This window comes from Balaenoptera ricei, chromosome 5 (genome assembly GCF_028023285.1).
Source record: "Balaenoptera ricei isolate mBalRic1 chromosome 5, mBalRic1.hap2, whole genome shotgun sequence".
NCBI classification, from domain to species: Eukaryota; Metazoa; Chordata; class Mammalia; order Artiodactyla; family Balaenopteridae; genus Balaenoptera; species Balaenoptera ricei.
Genome location: NC_082643.1, coordinates 115,204,890 through 115,225,525, shown reverse-complemented (window position 1 = coordinate 115,225,525; position 20,636 = coordinate 115,204,890). Strand labels below are relative to the sequence as shown.

At 38.5% G+C, this 20,636-nt stretch overlaps 1 protein-coding gene across 3 annotated transcripts in view; it reads right to left on the bottom strand.

Moving 5' to 3' along the window:
* The window catches only part of ALPK1 (alpha kinase 1), a 121,662-nt gene extending 107,383 nt beyond the window's left edge, over positions 1-14,279 (bottom strand). For all 3 annotated transcript variants that reach the window (XM_059924218.1, XM_059924221.1, XM_059924220.1), the window contains exons 1-2: positions 14,190-14,279; positions 1,783-1,834 (exon numbers count right to left, since the gene is read on the bottom strand). The gene's annotated coding sequence lies outside the window, so the exon portion shown is untranslated. The remainder of the gene's footprint in view (positions 1-1,782; positions 1,835-14,189) is intronic.
* Between the last annotated feature and the right edge of the window lie 6,357 nt (positions 14,280-20,636).

Below are 20,636 nucleotides of genomic sequence, written 5' to 3'. Positions count from 1 at the left end.
AGTATGTTTATGAAGTGTTTCAATAAACAGAACTAATGGGCTTCCCTGGTGGCGCGGTGGTTGAGAGTCTTCCTGCCGGTGCGGGGGACACGGGTTCGAGCCCTGATCTGGGAGGATCCCACATGCCGCGGAGCGACTAGGCCCGTGAGCCACAGTTGCTGAGCCTGCGCGTCTGGAGCCTGTGCTCCGCAACAAGAGAGGCCGCGATAGTGAGAGGCCCGCGCACCGCCATGAAGAGTGGCCCCCACTTGCCGCAACTGGAGAGGGCCCTCGCACAGAGACGGGGACCCAACACAGCCATAAATAAAAATAAATAAATAAATAAAATTAAAAAAAAAAAAGAACTAATGTTTATTTTTTAATGGGATAACTATATTATAATGTTAAGAAAAAGCAGAATATAAAATAGTTCATACAGTATGATAGCAATTATATTTTAAAAAGTCACTGAGGACCAATGATGTTTTTTCCAGAAATAGCAAAAATCCACCCTAAAATTCATATAAAATCTCAAGGGACCCTAAATAATCAAAACAATCTTTAAAAAGAAGAATAAAGTTGGAGGTATCCCACTTTTAGATAAAGTGGACTACATCAAAATTTAAAAACTTCTGTGCATCAAAGGACATAATGAAGAGAGTGAAAAGGAAACCCATGGAATGGGGAAAATATTTGCAAATCATATAGCTGATAAGGAGTTAATATCCAGAATATATAAAGAATTCCTACCACCAAACAAAAAAAACACAAAAAACCCAACTAAAAAACAAAGGACTTGAACGTTTCTCCAAAGAAGATATACAAATGGCCAATAAGCATATGAAAAGAAGCTCAACATTACTAACCATTAAAGAAATGACAATTAAAATCACAATGAGATACCACCTTACACCCACTAGGATGGCTACTATGAAAAAAAAAACAGGAACAGAAAAAGTTTTGGCCACGATGTGGAGAAGGTGGAACCCTAGCACGCTGTTGGTGGGAATATAAAATGGTGTAGCTGCTATGGAAAACAGTATGGTGGTTCCTCAAAAAATTAAAAATAGAATCATCATATGATACAGGAATTCCACTTCTGAGTACATACTCAAAATAATTGAAAGCAGGGGCTTGAAGAGGTATCTGTACACCATATTCATAACAGCACTATTCACAATAGCCAAAAAAAGATGGAAGCAACCTACGTGTCCATTAACAGATAAATGGATAAGCAAAATGTGGTATATGCGTACAATGGAATGTTATTCAGCCTTAAAAGGGAAATTTTGACAACTGCTACAACATAGATGAACTTTGAGGACATTGTACTAAGTGAAATAAGCCAGTCACAAAAGGACAAATATTGCATGATTCTACTCACATGAGGTCCCTAGAGTTGTCAAATTCAGAGAGACAGAAAGTAGAATGGCGGTGGCCAGGGGGCGGGTAGAGGGGAGAATGAAAAGTGTTTGTTTAATTGTACAGCGTTTCAGTTTTGCAAGATGAAAAGAATTCTGTGGATGGATGGGAGTGATGGTAGCACAACAACGTGAATGTAAGTTAATACCACTAAATGTGTACACGTAAAAATAGTTAAAAAAGTAAACTTTATGTGCATTTTACCACAATTTAAGAAAATAATTTAAAAATAATCAGAATACACCAAAATATTGAGTCTTTGCCTCTAAGTAATATTTGTTGATTATTTTCCTCTTCTTTTCACATTTTCTACAATGACTATATATAGCTATATCATTAGGAAAAAAGAATTTAATTCAAAAGTTTCACATGAAAACTTACCCAAAATCCGTGTTTATTAGATTTCAATCCACTTCTGATTTAGAAGAACTTCCTAGTTAAAAAAAAAGTTAAACTCAGAGGCCTCTCTTATAATAAAAGTATAAACACTGTAGGAAATAATCTCTACTCTTTATTTCCTGCATTATGTCATAGGCATTGTTGCATGCTTGCTATCTGAAACATCCGGGTAAGAGAACAAAGGAAACTCATGTTCCTGTGTCCCCAGCGGGAGTGGAGAAGTTACAGTTGGTCATCGCTGTTCCTCACTTTAGATACACGAGGAGGAGGAATATCACATCAAGGAAGACCAGATCCTGTCCAGAGTGCCTGACGGGGTACAAATCTCTTTTGGTCTCCCCCTTACCCCATCCCCTTAAATAGAGGAGGAGGTTTCAAATCTCTCCTTAGACTTCTGAAGCAGTTCAACCATAAAGGAGAGAAACCTCACTATTGCAGGTCTAAACTATCAGGGGTGGTACTACCTGATAATTTTGTTAGGCAGGAAATAGAGAGCCTCTGCAGAAAAAACCCTACTGGATATCTTGTCTCTTGCAGTTCTGAACTTTCATTCACCGACTTTTTAAAAAATCTATTTATTACTTTTGGGGCTTGCCAGAGAGAGGGAATTCCCCTGGTTATTTATACAAACATTTTGCTAAAAGAGTTTGCAATAATAATCACTACTTTTTCATATGTTAACAACGGCAATACAGGACTTCCCTGGTGGTCTAGTGGTTAGGACTCTGCACTTCCACTGAAGGGGGCAAGGGTTCGATCCCTGGTCAGGGAACTAAGATCCCACATGCCTGCTGGGCAGAGTGGCCGGGAAAAAAAAAAAAAAAGGCAATACATTACATTTCATAACGCTTTACATTTTTCAATCACCTTGAAAAATCTCTCAAGGGGCAGCTTAGGTTCCTAGCGCCCCGGAACCACCAGTTCTGGATAAGCAGCCTCCTGTGCTTTATTGCCACTTTGGACCTTGCTTTTTCCTTCCTTGTTTAAGCTGCACACCCCTCCCCCCACAGCTTTGAATTTCATATCATCACCCACTGCCCCTCATTGTTGCTGTCAACTGCCAACTCCCAGGGCATTTAATTCCTGGATCATTACTATTCTCTCCAAACCACCCCTACTCTTGGAGAATTCAACTATATAGTGATGAGCGGTTCTCAGTTCCTTGAAATTGTTTCTTCAAAGATCTTGTCCTTAACCCACCTTTAGGTATTCATTCCCAAGGTCATACAGCCTACACTTTGTTATGACCAAATTTATTCTTCCATACTTTCAAATTCATGTATTCCACTCTCTGTCCACTACCACACATCTTGTCCCTTTTGAGTCTCCCAAATCCAACAATCCTAACGTTCCACTGGGACTTCTAATCCACTGATCCTATCACCCTTCCATGGACCCTCACCCCCTTTGAGGTCCTGTCTCTTTTTTAACCAGCTTAATTTCCATGGTCAGTCATGATAATCACCATCCACATACACCTTTGACTCCCTTGTTTTTAATATTTGCATGTCAAAATCACAACTCTAGTTAAATCCAACTTTTACACAGCTGAGCAATGATGGGACAAAAAACATAACTGTGCCACCTGTTCACTTTAAATTTCTGACTCTGAACCTGTTGGGAAAATTAATAAAGTAGTCTTATTCAGGCTTCAGAGGCAGAAGCAGGCCTCTGCCAGACCTGTGACCCTGCCCGGACCGCGCCGCCCCTGCTTGCACACCTAATAACTGCTGCTAGCAAGTCAAGCGGCGCTTATGATAAGAAAGGGAGTGGGTCTTGGAATTTCTTGAGCCCTGGGGACCTGGCCAGTCCCCCAGCGTCTGGAAAATCTTGTGACTCACATGGTGAAATCAACAGCATTTTTTAAAGTGAATCCAGAGCTGCATTTTTGCACGCAAACTGATGATATCAATTTGCGGCCTGGAATTATAAACGGAAGCCCCCAGAACTCCAATCGGAAGTCTCACCTGTCGGGTGGATGCACGGCCCGGGACCTTTCCCAATTGGGGCTCCAGATTGCTGTCACTCGAGACTTCGCAGCTGCTATTTGGATCTGGAAGTAGGTGTCAGCCCAATTCGGTGACGTATACCCTGTTATGTTTCCCTAATATTCTTGTTTCTTTCCTTCTAATGATTGTATATTGAAATTGAGTTGAATCACCTTTCATTAAAGAATTGATTAAAGCTATTTATGTGAAACGAGTGGCTATTTTGCCAGTGAATCCAATGAACCTTAAAACCGAAAGCAGGCTTTCAGCAAAACAGAACTTCAGCAACTAATGCTGCAATCACACTGCACTTCTTGGGTCCATTCACCTTCCAATCTCTTAGTTGCCTATTTCACACTTTCTCTCCCTCCTCTACCCTCATTCTCAACAATCAGAAGATGATTTCCACAGACTCCCACCCCCCTCTACCAATCTAACAGCAGCTGCAACCCACACCCTGCCTTCCCATCTGCTGTCAGAGATGCATCACCCATTCTCTTTTTTTTTTTCTTTGTGTGTATGTTTAAAAGAAAATCAACAAATGTTTATTGAGATGTCATAGAGTACAAAATAGATTTTTAAATGCTTGAGATAAAAATCAAGGAACTGTTTATGTCAGTAAAAAAATTAACTTTAATATGCTGTCTTTTGTGTATGGAAATGACGGTCTTGATTTACTATCAGTAGGACATTCCCTTTGATTTGTTTACTTAACTAGTGATTAAAAAACTCTTACCTCCTGAAGCAATTAAATGGATAGTGTTGGTCTCACTAACATGTTTGGACCATCTGATTCACACGGAGGTAGATAAATCTGAGAAATGTGAAACTAATAAAAACAGATAATTGCAAAATTACAAAGCACACTGGATGAAACAGGGCTAAAATCACTCGCTTATACTGCTTTGTGAGAGTGTACATTGTAACAACTCTTTTTAATTAATTAATTTTTTTTAACAGTAGGTCATTGTTGGTTATCTATTTTATTTTATTTTTTAAACTTTATTTTATTTATTTTTTATACAGCAGGTTCTTATTAGTTATCTTTTTTATACATATTAGTGTATATATGTCAGTTCCAATCTCCCAGTTCATCCCACCACCACCACCCCCGCAGCCACTTTCCCCCCTTGGTGTCCATATGTTTGTTCTCTACATCTGTGTCTCTATTTCTGCCTTGCAAACTGGTTCATCTGTACCATTTTTCTAGATTCCACATATATGCATTAATATCTGATACTTGTTTTTCTCTTTCTGACTTACTTCACTCTATATGACAGTCTCTAGGTCCATCCACGTCTCTACAAATGACCCAGTTTTGTTCCTTTTTAGGGCTGAGTAATATTCCATTGTATATATGTACCACATCTTCTTTATATATTTGCCTGTCGATGGGCATTTAGGTTGCTTCCATGACCTGGCTATTGTAAACAGTGCTGCAATGAACATTGGGGAAGAATCAATACTGTGAAAATGACTACACTACCCAAAGCCATACAGATTCAATGCAATCCCTATCAAATTACCAATGGCATTTTTTACAGAACTAGAACAAAAAAATCTTAAAATTTGTATGGAGATACCAAAGACCCCGAATAGCCAAAGCAATCTTGAGGGAGCTGAAGGAATCAGACTCCCTGACTTCAGGCTATACTACAAAGCTACAGTAATCAAGACAATATGGTACTGGCACAAAAACAGAAACATAGATCAATGGAACAGGATAGAAAGCCCAGAGATAAAGCCACACATCTATGGTCAACTAATCTATGACAAAGGAGGCAAGGATATACAGTGGAGAAGACAGTCTCTTCAGTAAGTGGTGCTGGGAAAAGCGGACAGCTACATGTAAAAGAATGAAATTAGAACACTCCCTAACACCATACACAAAAAGAAACTCAAAATGAATTAAAGACCTAAATGTGAGACTGGACACTATAAAACTCTTAGAGGAAAACATAGGAAGAACACTCTTTGACATAAATCACAGCAAGATCTGTTTTGACCCACCTCCTAGAGTAATGGAAATAAACAAAAAACAAAAACAAATGGGACCTAATGAAACTTAAAAGCTTTTGCACAGCAAAGGAAACTATAAACAAGATGAAAAGACAACCCTCAGAATGGGAGAAAATATTTGCAAACGAATCAACGGACAAAGGATTAATCTCCAAAATATATAAACAGCTCATGCAGCTCAATATTAAAAAAACAAACAACCCAATCCAAAAATGGGCAGAAGACCTAAATAGACATCTCTCCAAAGAAGACATACAGATGGCCAAGAGGCACATAAAAAGCTGTTCAACATCACTAATTATCAGAGAAATGCAAATCAAAACTACAATGAGGTATCACCTCACACCGGTTAGAATGGGCATCATCAGAAAATCTACAAACAACAAATGCTGCAGAGGGTGTGGAGAAAACGGAACCCTCTTGCACTGTTGGTAGGAATGTAAATTGATACAGCCACTATGGAGAACAGTATGAAGCCTCCTTAAAAAACTAAAAATAGAACTACCATACGACCCAGCAATCCCACTACTGGGCATGTACCCAGAGAAAACCATAATCCATTCTCTTATCTAAAACCAATCATCCCGTTCACGCAATAATTCTACCCCTCTCTCTACTCAAGCACATTGATGCACGTTTTCTCTCTCCTCTCTCTGCCTCTTACATCACCAAGTTTTTGCTCTCCACTGGCTCATTCTTATCAATTTACAAACAAGCCATTATTTCTTTCACCTTAGGAGAAAAGTCTCCTGACTTCACTTTCGTCAGTACCTATTGCTCTTTGCAGCAAACATTCCTTGAAAGAATTGTTCCTACTTGAGCTTTCAACCTGACTTTTCCCATTCTCTTTTAAATGTACTCCAGTCAGACTATTGTTCCATCACTCCACTGAAGCTGCCCTGGTCAAAGTCACTGATAAACTCCACATACCTAAATCCAATGGTCAGTTCCCACTCCTCATGTTAGTTGACCTACCAACAGCATGTGACACAGTCCCTTCCTCCTCTACTGCCCTCCGGGATACCACACTCTCTTGGTTTTCCTACTACCTCACTGATGACTCCTTCTCAGACTTTTCGGTTGGTTGCCCCTCCTCTCCTAGACCCCACCATGTTGGAATGTGCAAAGGCTCAGTCTCTGGCCCTCCTCCTTTCTCAATCTAAATCCATTCCTTGGTGATTTCATTCAGTTCATGGTTTTAAATACCACGTATTGGTTGACAGTCATCTAATTTCTATCTCCAGTTGAAACTTCTCTCTTGAAATTTTCAGAAACATACTTTCAACTGTTTACTTGATATGTGCACTTGGATATCCAATAAGCATCACACTTTCAAGATGTCCACATTGAACTCCTGATCTGCCTCAGCTAATGCCTACACCCTTCCAGGAGAGTGAAATGAAAGACCAGCTCTTAGAAGAGCTGTGCATTCAGAAGAGGCTGAGCGGGAGCAGATGGGGTGACTGGAAGGGATACATATTTTCGGAAAAATTTGGCCAGGGGAACTCCTTGGTTCCCTCATGTTCACTCAGCCTTTCACTTTGTATGTGTGCAGCTTTCAGTCTAAAAAGCTTTTCCTCTGACAACCATGACTTGGGGGAATTACGGCGTTGAGATGCTGTGGAACTTCTGAAATCTGCTGCATAATAAGTAATGCTTTTCTTTTCTTCCACTCTGACTTCCTTTTTCACACACAGTGGCTACTAGCTTGCAAGTGAGAGGTATTGCCAGCCTACTGGATGCTTCCCAGTAGCCTTGATCAAGAAGTATTTAAATTATAAAAGTCTTGAAGGTTGTGCCACAGTAATCTCTGATATATTATTTAAGAATTTAGATTTTTGAAACAGTTTATTATTAGGAGAGCAAAAAGTGTTATTGTAGAAAATCTGGAGAACAAATATGGTAAAAAAGAAAATAAGAATTACCTATGGTCTCACTAGTAAATAAGCGCTATAAATATTTTGATATCATTGTTTCTGTGCATGGTTATAATACTTATAATGAAGTTTTAAAAAGTGTAAGTTTTCAAAATTTGAGTATTCTTTGACTATAATTAAGCAGTCTGATTTTTGCCTCTCAATTACGATGCCTACATATATTCAGAAGTGATTTAACAAAACATGGTGACACTGTACATATTTTGGTGGCACTTCCTTTTACTGTGTCCTATGGTTAACTTAGGGATGGTTACTGCATGTGTTATCTTCCGTTCTTCTTTCAGCCTTACTTTGCAACTAGACATCCTTACCACTCTGCCTGCCCCCTACATCCCACCTATCACAGATGACTAATCCCAACCCTCATCAGTGAGTGTTAACCTTTATCAAAGTTTTCCTAAGGAAAGATCTCTCCTAGCGTGTATAGGGCAGGCACAGTGCACTTAATAGCAATATGCAGGAGCCTGGAGTAAGGCCAGAACCTCCTTTGGAGTTATCTGTTCAAGTCAGGAAGGCACCTGAAGGACAAACACAGCTGCAGGTACTGGGGAAAGTCTGGTCTGGCAGGTATGTCATCTCACTTGGGAGGGATGTGAAGAGACGACTGGCAGAGTTCTGGCAAATGGTTGCAATTAGAGGTGGAGGAAGTGTATTGCATGAGGTAGAGTAATGGACTCACGCTAACAGCACAGCAAAGAGGTGGAAATAATAATTATTACCATTTATTAAACAAATACGACAAATAATAGTACCTGACTCACGAAACTGTAGTACATATTAAATACGATAATGTATATAAACCTTGTAGCAGTAAGACTGACATAACAGTAGTCCCCCCTTATCCACAGGGGCTCGGTTCTAAGACACCCCAGTGGATGCCTGAAACCGTGAATAGTACTGATGAAATAAAATTTGTATTTTAAAGCAGGACAAGAAAATTTAAGCATAAAATTCTCTCTGTCCGTTTGGGCCTCCTCCCTCCCCCTTTAGCGTGCCGTGTTCATCTGCATTATACATTAACCAGACCTCCCCAAAGGTGGGAATGCCTGCACAACCGCAAACGTCAATTTTTTTTTCCCTTTCTTCGACACTAACATTTTCTTCTTAACTTGGTAAGTGAACTTTCGTTGACAGTACCGAACCTTATATATACCCTACATACATTATCTATGACAAAGTTTAACTTATAAATTAGGCACAGTAAAAGAGTAACAATAACTAATAATAAAATAGAACTGTAATAATATACTGTAAAAGAAGTTACGTGAATGTGGTCTCCCTCTGTCTCTTTCTTTCTCAAAATATCTTACTGTACAAATTTAACGCCTTTCTCTTTTAACTACGCACGAATCATGCACTAGGGCCAAAATTGTTGCAGTTTGAGGTGTGACAGCAAAACTAGTACAAATTTCATTTTCTTTCTTTACAATTTCACGAACAGAAGATTCGTCCTTACCGTAGATCTTAGCAAGTTCAGCATACGATTTTTTTTCCTTTCCTTATTAAGTCGAGAACTTTCACCTTTTCACTTAGAGGAAGCACTTTACGGCTACTCTTTGGCATATCCGAATTGCCAGTATCACTACTCGGGCTCTGTAGGGCCACTGTTCGGTAAGGTCAGGGTGACTTGCACGCTGTGCCTGCGTATCAGACGCCGCCACAATCGGCCCGATAACCAAGATGGCCGCTAGGTGACTAATGGGCGGCTACACTCCGCAAACAGACGATCCACGCTATTCACGCCCCAGCCAGACAGCGCGAGATTTCATCACGCTACTCAGAAGGGCGGGCAATTTAAAATTTAGGAATTGTTTACTTCTGAAAATTTTCATTTAATATTTCCGGATGGAGAGTAACTAAAACCACGGAAAGCAAAATCATAGATAAAGGTGGACTACTGTACAGAATATGCTCGATAAATATGCATTAACGAATAATGGATACTTATTATTAACTATCTTTATTTAGCATTGGTGAACAGATTGTCATTCATGGTGAGTAGGAGAGAGACCAGCTTCCATGGCTTCTTAGACTTTTAGATACTGCCTGTTCATGAATTCCCTGAACTCTGTGATCTGTTCACTTCATGTTGGATCCCAACCACACAGTAAGTCTCTTGCTCCCAGGCTCTTTCTATTCATCATACATTAGGATACCTGGGTTCTAATTCTGGCTCTGTCACAAACCAGTTGTATGAATTTAGGCAAGTCACCTTTCCCAGCTAGACCTCAATTTACTCACCTCTAAAATTAGGGGGGTTTTGGAGATTATCATACTAAATGAAGTAAGTCAGACAGAGAAAGATAAATATCATATGATATCACTTATATGTGGAATCTAAAAAATTATACAAATGAACTTACTTACAAAACAGAAACAGACTCACAGACTTAGAAAACAAACTTATGGTTACCAAAGGGGAAAGGTGGGGGGGAGGGATAAATTAGGAGGTTGGGATTAACATATATACACTACTATATATAAAATAGATAATCAGGGACTTCCCTGGTGGCGCAGTGGTTAAGAATCTGCCTGCCAATGCAGGGGACACGGGTTCGAGCCCTGGTCCGGGAAGATCCCACATGCCGTGGAGCAACTAAGCCCATGCGCCACAACTACTGAGCCTGTGCACTAGAGCCCACGAGCCACAACTACTGAGCCCACGTGCCACAACTACTGAAGCCTGTGCGCCTAGAGCCTGTGCTCCGCAACAAGAGAAGCCACCACAATGAGAAAGAAGCCCACGCACCACAACGAAGAGTAGCCCCCTGCTCACCACAATTAGAGAAAGCCCGTATGCAGCAACGAACACCCAATGCAGCCAAAAATTAAAAAAAAAAAAAATAGATAATCAACAAGGACCTACTGTATAGCACAGGGAACTCTACTCAATACTCTGTAATATCCTATATGGGAAAAGTATCTGAAAAAGAATAGATATATGTATATGTATAACTAAATCACTTTGCTGTACACCTGAAACTAACAAAATACTGTAAATCAACTACACTCCAATACAAAATAATATTTTTTTGATGTTAAGAAAAGAAAAAAAAAATTTTTTTAATAAAATTAGGGGGCATTGCTAAGGTCTCTAAAGTCCTTTCCAACTCTATGATTCTGTAATGCTATTTCTACCTCTCAAAATTCAGCAGCAAGTAACTGAAGATCAGTGTCGGCCTGGTCTGCTAGCATAGGAGCTACATGGTCTCCACAGGACTTAACTTAAAATTATTTCCTCCCTAGAATGAATTCCCAAAAAGAAATTGCCAATATGACCATTTTAATGGTCACTGGCACATACCATGTTATGTTAACGGCCCTGGACTTAGCTGATGCTCTCCCTAACTCCCACCCTTCAGCCCCAACCTGACCCCCACTTCAGAGATAATGGTGTCTCAGTGAAACCAGCAAAATGGAGCTATAATGCTTACTCTGGGATAATTCACCCTCTCTATGATTCTTATTTCAAAAAATATTAGCTACATGCTGCATCTCTTCAATTCTATGGCAATTCATGAGGACCGCAGGTCTGATAAAAGTTTGATAAAGTATTTCTTTATCTATCTATATTTTGTACATCTATAATTAGGAATTTCAACAGATTGTATTATCAGTTGAGCTCTGTCACCAAGGACCAGTGAAGTTCAAAGATATTGCACTGGTTCGGAAAATATCCACTTCTCAAACACATTACAGCAGTATTTCCAAAATTTTAGCCATTTACATGCCACCTTAACAATCTTGACCATATCTGCATATTATCTGTAATAGTAGCTATTTAATCATTTCCTTAAAATCAATAGTAAAGTGGCTCACTTTCTTTTTACTTAACATCTTTCTGGGCAATAATATCCATGAAATCATACATTTTAAAAGCTAATTATATTTTTAATGCACATTAAACTAAGCACAACTCAAATTTTCAAAGTTTGGATATGTGACACCTAAAATCAGTAGTTTGTATACCATACTTTGGGCAAATGATATTAATATGTAACTGATATTTAAGCTATGATCATCTCTTTCTGTTCTTCAGACATAGAAGAATGATAGCATCAGATAATATTGTTACTTTTAAATTCATCTATTTCACTGAACTCTGTAAACAGAGCAAATCACAATATCCTGAAAAAATAGATGTCACTGTCAATAACAAGAAACAGAGTCCCCCATATAGAGAGGCAACAAATACAATAAACATAAATATGGAATGAGTTTACAACAAAAGTTTGAATGTCCATTCCTGTTAAAGTTCTTCAACCCATAGAACTTAAAATATCAGGAAATAAAAGCATTTACAATGAACATTTTATTTTGAAAAGCTGTCATTCTCTGCAAAAGATTAAGGGACAGGAAAAGTAGTACATGTGCTGTGTTCTGGGAAAGGGGTCAGTGAAATTCTTTTGGAATGGGAGAAGCCATGGAATTTCAGAAATATTTTGAAATGCACACACTTATTCTTAAGGAAAATTCCAGGTTCTAAACCCAAACTTAGATCACATAACACTTAAGGGGGGATTGTTACAGCTTAACAAATCAGGCATGCTCATTACACAGTATTATTTTATGTGAGATTTTATAATATCCATCACAATTTACATACAGCTTTTTTTAACTTCAAAAAATAATTTTTTAGAGTTTAAAGTAGTTATTGTCTCCCTACTCATGCAAGTGGATGCTGTAAAATTCTGGAGTCTTGCTGGGGGAAGAACTTGAAGAATTCATCTCAGACTCAAAAAGACATTTGAAGTGGAGAGTAAATTATTGCTAGAATAATTTAAAGTGTTTCGTTTCTTTTGAGGCTGCAGGTTGACAGGATTTGGACAAAGGAGGTGGGAAGAGAGAAGTAAGTTATTTTGGTCAGTGGATATAAAGACTTGACTTGGCTTTTGTTTACATCTGTTGTGTTATCCAAGTGGTAAATTAACCTACACCCACCCTTATCCAAAATAATGCACACCGTACAGTCATGTAACCTGCTGACACACCACTCAGACGTAGGGGTGCACAGCTTCTGTGGTACAATTACTAATACTCTTTTTGGTTCACTTGAATTTGAGGTCAAGGAGGAAAGAGGAGAAACAACAGAATCTTGAGACTATGATGAAGCATCATGTATAAACTTGTACAGCAACAGTGATTACATGTGAGGAATTAAAAATGTTCTTAACAATGAAGTATCAGCCAACCAAAAGCGATTATTGTTTCTCATAAGAGTACTAGCTGCACTAAGTAAAAAGAAGAGGCAGAGGGAGATAGAAGCAAACAGAGATGCCATGATGTTGTGCCATAAAGTCCCCTCCCTTCTGATCCTGCCTCTCTTTGCGCCGCCACCCACCTGCAAATTCCAACAATTCTAAAGGTTTTAATCTGTGGCTTTCCAAAGTCATCTGGACCCCTAATTTTAAATGCTAAAATTGGTTAATGAAAGGACTCTTTTGAATAGAAATACGAAGGACTTTAATTTTTCATACTTTCTCTCTACATAATGCTTCTCCACATCCAGAACTCCCCTCGGGGTTCATCCCAAATGAGAAGAGCAATTCTTCAGCCTTATCTGTTTCCTGGCAAAACTATTGAGGCCATCAAAAAAGTGACAGTTTCTGTTATCACTACCTATGTACTCCAGGCAAACGTCCCAAGGTTAATTTTTCAAATAAGTAATCCCAATTCCTGTAATCAAACATCATAATTCAGTGATAAATAAAGCCAGATGTTCACTAGCAGCAGCTCTAGCAAGTCTCATGACTTGAGGACTTTATTATTTAAACCTCTTTTTTTTTTCTTTTTTGGCCACCCAGCGCTGCGTGGGGGATCTTAGTTCCCTGACCAGGGATGGAACCTGCGCCCCCTGCAGTGGAAGCCCGGTCTTAACCACTGGGCTGCCAGGGAAGTCCCCATTATTTAAACCTTTAAAAGAAACTGGTTTCAGGACTTTCCTGGTGGCACAGTGGTTAAGAATCTGCCTGCCAATGCAGGGGACACGGTTCGAGCCCCGGTCCGGGAAGATCCCACGTGCCGTGGGGCAACTAAGCCCGTGCGCCACAACTACTGAGCCTGTTCCCTGAAGCCCATGCACCTAGAGCCCGTGCTCCACAACAAGAGAAGCCACCGCAATGAGAAGCCCGTGCGCAGCAACTAAGTCTCAACGCATCCAAAAACTAAATAAAAAATTAAAAAAAAAAAAAAAGAAACTGGTTTCTTTTCTCCTCTTCCTGATAACCTAACTTTACTGCTGTAGGTGGTCCTTTCTCCCCTCCCCCTCCCTTTCTGGGGAGTTTTCAGAAGTGCAAATGTTCTTGGAGCTCCAAAGTTATTTCAATGTAGAAAAGACCACCAGGTGCAAACAGGGTAACAATTTAAGAAAATACTTCCTTAAAAACTATGTCATCTTTTATACCCACATCTACTGCGTTTTTGTCATTAAAAGGCTGATACTCACCTTTATCTCGAAGAAGAGGAAATACACTATGAAACTAGCAAATCTAACTCTGAAAAAAGTTTATTATAGCACAACCTCCCTGAAATATACTGTTTCTCATAAACGGCCTCCGTTTCAGGAAGTAGGAATTTGAAAGAAAACATAGCCTGTTATTGTCTCAGAGTTTGATTGTGTAATTCAACTCCGGGACTTTCAGCAGTTCTGCACCATAAGACACGCCCCTTTAGGAATTGCTTTAGTGAAAGGTATTCTGGGAGTTGTATTACTACAGAAAAGTTCCTTCTTCTAAAGAAAGTACAAGAAAACTCCTTATTTGGACTAAGTCAGAATGGAGAGCCAGTCCCCTTGAGAGCCGAGGAAAGAGACGGTTAGTAAGAAACAATGAACATGACATTGTTTTTGATCTATTATCAAAAGAAATTCATGTTAAAGCTCCATTCAGCACTCCATCTATTTTAGAATTAGTGTGCAGAATTGAGCTTATGTCACAAGGACACCTATATTACCAAGTTTTTTGAATTGAAAAATGAAGTTGGGATTGACATGTATACACTGATGTGTATAAAATTGATAACTAATAAGAACCTGTTGTATAAAAAAATAAATTAAATTAAATTAAAAAATTTAAAAAAATGAAGTTGGAATTTATCTCATAGAAAATCTCATTGGGTTGATTGGTTTAACAGTGAGGAATGTCAACTCGTGTTATATAGGGGATATCGTCCTTCAATCTAAATCTGCGGCTCCAAATTTTGACAAAAAATATCAAAAGTACATGAAAAGGGCTTCCCTGGTGGCGCAGTGGTTGAGAGTCTGCCTGCCAATGCAGGGGACACGGGTTTGAGCCCTGGTCTGGGAGGATCCCACATGCCGCGGAGCAACTGGGCCCGTGAGCCACAATTGCTGAGCCTGCGCGTTTGGAGCCTGTGCTCCGCAACAAGAGAGGCCACGATAGTGAGAGGCCGGCGCACCGCGATGAAGAGTGGCCCCCGCTTGCCACAACTAGAGAAAGCCCTCGCACAGAAACGAAGACCCAACATAGCCATAAATAAATAAAGATAAATAATAAATTGCCATATCTTAAAAAAAAAAAAAAAAAAAAAAAAAAAAAAAGTACATGAAAAGATTTTTAAATGTTTAACAACATTTTATTGGAAAAGTTGTTGATGTCAACAATATTTTAATTTCCTCAGTCCTTTCTGAGCCTGCTGGGTTAAAGAAGTGTCCTCCCCAGTGAAGGAGTAAGAGATTAGTAGTAATTTGATAAGTCTTAGTAAAGCCTTTTTGATATAGTTCCCCAAAATTGAGAAACTGAATGACGAATAAGTGGGTGACAAATCCTTCGGCAAGTTGGATGGTTTCCAACTCTGCTTCTCAACAAAATAGAAAAAGAAACTACTTAAGTATTCAGCTACTAAGTATTTCAAGTGCTAAATAGTATTTAGACAACTTAAAAAATTTTTTTATGATAGATCACTATGTAATTCTTAATATATGACCTTAGAAGAAGTTCAAATAACCAAATGAATTGTATATTAAAACTCTTTCTGTCTCCTTTTATTTATGTAAAGAGTTTCTCTTTTCTTTGTATGCATTTTTTTGTAGAATGCTGGTTTATTCTAGCTTTCAGTAACATTCATCCATGAACTAATTTTTAAAAACCTTATAAATCTCACTGAGAAATGCATTTTCCATAAAATCTTATTCTGTTTAATAGTTATTCATCCGAATATATCATTTATTTTTGTCTTTCTAATCTATTATGAATTCATAATCCTTGTAATGTATAACTCAGTATTTAAAAAATTAACACAAAGTCTACAGCCAGAGGAAATAAAAATGAAATTTAAAAATGTTGAATTTTAATATCCACATGTTTTTATTGCAAAGAAATATGATTTTTTTTTTTTTTTTTTTTTTTGGCTGCTCGGCTTGCAGGATCTTAGTTCCCCCACCCAGGCCCTCAGCAGTGAAAGTGCGGAGTCTTAACCACTGAACCGCCAGGGAATTCCCAAGAAATATGATTAAAATAACTTTCAAGCACATAAACTACTAATATTAGGAGAAAATTCTATGGAGAAAGTGGAATGGAAATAAAAGTTAAAGGAGATGAATAATATAAACTTTCCAGTTGTTAAACTTGTACACATAGAAGAACTTGTACATGTGTTCTTAAATGGATGATGGGGTCATCAAATTACTAGCATATATAATTTCCATTGGGTACATCTAAAAGAGTTATTAAACATCTGACTTAGATCCTTTGCAGCTATTTAAAGTCATGATAAAAGATGAATATCAACTTAAAAATGTGTGAGAGGGTTGTTTTTGTAAAATTCTGTTTGAGAGTAAATGAGCAAAAATGTTAGAAATTCAGTATTCTAGAGCCTAAAAGAGGGCATTGGATACTTGGGAATGGAAAGAGAGAAAAGGGTACTGATACTTTTATCATCCTTATTTGAGGGATGCAATGAGGCATTTATCTTCCCTACTATCTGGGCAACAGTTGAATCTGTCTCCAATAGCGATTTCTAGTAGAATTCCCAGAGCCATGGAAACACAAAGATAGAATGTCTCATTTATGATCACAATGTTGAGCTTTAGAAAGATTTCAAAGATAAAAATTCTTTGAGATGGAAATAACGCAAGCCTCAACTATTGTGAGATGTACACTCATAAAAGAAGTACATTATGATACACTTAGAAAAACTGGTTGCACCATCATATTCATTTTTATTTTCTAGGTTTGACTATTTTCTAATCTTGACTATAAATCACTAAAACAAGCTGATATCATTCATTTGTTCAAATAACATGTTTAGAGCATTTATATTGTGCTAAGTGTTACATTGGTGCCATGGATTCAGACTGACCACGTAAGAAATACCCTTAATGCAATCACAGCGACAGATAGATATATGGCTGGACAGGTGGATATATGGCTAGAAATTACCTGGAAAGATAGGAGTTAGCTCATAATATGTCATTCTGGAACTTTCTTCTCAGAATTAGTTGTCAGCACAGTGATGAAAAACATGAAGAAAGAACCAGAGATGGAGGATAAAAAGAGAACTTATTCCAGGTATGGCATTTTTCTGGGGAAATACTTTCTGTTTTATTTTATAAGAAAATGAAATTATTGTATTATAAATTAAATTATGTATATTGTCTAATCCCTCATTAGTAGTATAAAGTTGTTATTTGTTAGGATGCTAGTAATTCATTAGATTTTAAAAATTAATGGAAAAGCACTGGGACTTCCCTGGTAGCGCAGTGGATAAGACTCTGTGCTCTCAATGCAGGGGGCGTGGGTTTGATCCCTGGTCAGGGAACTAGATCCCACATGCATCCCGTAACTAAGAGTTTGCATGCCGCAACTAAGGAGCCCGCCTGCCACAACTAACACCCAGTGCAACCAAAAAAAAAAAAAAAAATTAATGGAAAAACACTAACAAATGAAATGTAAATATTTAAATATAATATTAAAGAGGAGGAGGTTTTGGGTTTTTATTTTCTTTTTTTACTAAAAATTACACTAATAAGGAGTACTATATGACAAAGTTTAGATTTAACAAGGCAAAATTAAGTTACTTGGTTTGGAGGATATGTGACAGGTGGAAATAATGCATCCCTCCCCCAAAACTGGCCCTTCTTTTCCTGCTTACATAGCTCTCATAATAAGTGACTGGGGATTCCAGGATCAGGATCCACTGGAGACTCTCATAATCCACTGGGCTCCTCTAACCAAAAAACCTTATTAGTGTTCTATTGTTGTCTAAAAATTACTACAAATTTAGCAGCTTAAAACCGCACCCATTAAATGATCTGTTCTATGAACTAAATGTAAAATATTTATAAATGAAGATGCATTTTAAATGTCTATAAAATGATATTATAACTAGAGCATGGACATTTTATAAGTATTTAAGAATTTAGAGGAAAAGTAATAAAGGTCCTTTGGTATACAAAAACAAAAAAAAACAGCACCCATTTATTATTTCAAGGTCTCGTCAGTCAGAAATCTGGGCACGTTACAGCTGAGAACACTGCAGTTCTCGTGTGAGGCCTGGGGGGACTCCTTCAAGGCCCATTCAGGTTGTTGGCAGAATTCCATATATAGGACCAAGGTTGCCAATTTTCTTGGTAGCTGTTGGCTGGGGACCACTCTCAGCTCCTAGATGTCAACCACAGTTCCTTGCCGTGTGGTCTCTGTAGACAGTTCCTGACATGGATGTTTGCGTCCAGGCCAGCAGGGGCATGTGTCTCTTATTTCCTGAAGGGCTGAGCCCTTTTAAGGATTCACATGTTTAGGTCCGGCCCAACCGGATAATCTCCCTTTGGATTCCAAGACAACTGATTAGAAACCTGGTCACAGGAAGATATCCTATCATATTCACGGATTCTGCCCACACTCAAGGCGAGGAGATTTTACAAAGTGTGTATACCAGGGGGTGGGAATCTTGGGGGCCGTCTTAGAATTCTGCCTCCCACACAAGTTCCCCATAACTGCCCAAGGAGGGGCCGGACAAACGGCCAGAGACAGCATGAGTCCTCCTCCCCCTCCACCCTCCAGGTGTCCTACCTCTGGGGGCTCCAATTTTCTCCTCACCATCTGATCACTCTCTTGAGAGCCTGAATTTTATTGCAGTTCTCCTCATGTGAAAAATATTGAGGCATCAAAGCATTAAGTGAGAACTTTCTCTCAGGAGACTTCTTTCATTTGGTTCTTCTTAAAAAAGCTTTTTTGTGTGTGCATGGAACCATATTGCTTGCAAATAAGACCAAAATCCAAACAGTTTGAAAAAGTACACAATGAAAAATCTCTCCCACCTCCACATTCTGCCCTCTGTCTCCCAAATTCTTTTCCTCAGACTAACAGGTATTAGAGTTCCATTTCTTGGATCTCTTTGTAGATAGTTCATGCATTTACAGAAATTTTTTCCCCCCCACAAATACAGCATTTTTGTTCCGCACTTTGGTTTTTTGCTTTAGTGATGCATCCATCAGATCTTTCCACATAGATCTAAGTTGTTTTAACTGCAGATGCTTGACCCCAAAATAGGGAGAAAGTGAAGTCCAGACTAGTTTCTCTTCATTCTCAATACTTTGGGCCTACTCCTGTCTCCCATTAGGGGATAATGGGAAAAGAGCTAAGTGAGTTATCTCAGTTGATTCTGAATGTTTTCACAGGTTGGCAGAGAGCATCAGCCCTGAGATGGGGCACTCCTGAACTGAGTCATTCTGAATCTGAACACCTTAGCTGGGCCGGGGAGAGTTAGATGCGTCTGTATCCAAGGTGCTTAGCAGACGGCGAGTATCATATAACCCAGTTGCCACCAGGCAACACAAAAAAGCAACACTTTCTAATTTTTTTCTATAGTGTGCAATTGTATTACCACAAATTAGCTTCTTCTATTTTTGATTTTTAAGTGAAATACAGTAGGCTTTCAGGTATATCAGCTTAATTACGGGCTAGTGAAAGTATCTAAAAACAGTTTTTTAGATTGTTTCCATGGACAAATATTTTTGTAATTCCAAACATGGAAGTAACTGAATTAGAAATTATGTTGCAACCCATATCATGGAGGTGAGTGGTAGTGATAGAAGGGGAAACAGTTACTGAAGGGGACATCATCAATTGAATATGAGAGCTGAGACAAAATTTTACTTTATTGTTTAACATTAATACAATTTGGAAATTTCAAATTGTTCAAAGCTAGATAGAAATTTATTGGATTGTAGGCATTTTATGTTATTTCCAGATTAAATGATTCATCAATAATTCATATAGTAAATCCCTCTTTTTTTTTTTGTATCAACAATATAGATGCCTAGTGTTTCTTCTGTTTTGCTTTGATAAACAATTGTGGTCTGACTTTTGAGGTACCATTTCTCTGAAGGGTTCCTTTTAATCTCTCTAATTAGTAGCCTAGGAATACTTAAACCCTCCGGAAAGCATTTAGCTTACTCCATATAACCCCGGCAACACTCACAGCATTTGGCTGTTGTCAAGTGAAGCTAACCAAGCTTTAAAGCCATCCAAAGCCTTCCTTCATTAAACTCACAGGAAAGGAGTTTAACCACATTCTGTGTAATTTAAGAGATGTTGAAAGCTCATGAGCAGTTCTGAGTGCAAGAGAAAGTTCTTGAAACTTCAAAATCAAAGAACGGGTTTGTCAAAATGACACAACCGCATCGAAACCAAAACAAAAATTGTTTTGCTCCTTCCCGAAAAGGAAATCTGCAAATAAGAGGCCCTCAAAAGTGCTTTTCAGTAGGTATGTTCTCATCAGCACATGCGTGATGGTAGCACATGCTGGAATCCTTACATTTCTTCAGACTGATGTTCCTTTGGCTGAAGTATTTTCACACAGGCTTTTAGTAATTCTCTTGCTTTCAGAGAAATCATAGGCTGAGATGAAGATATTTTATAAACCTCTTCCTGTA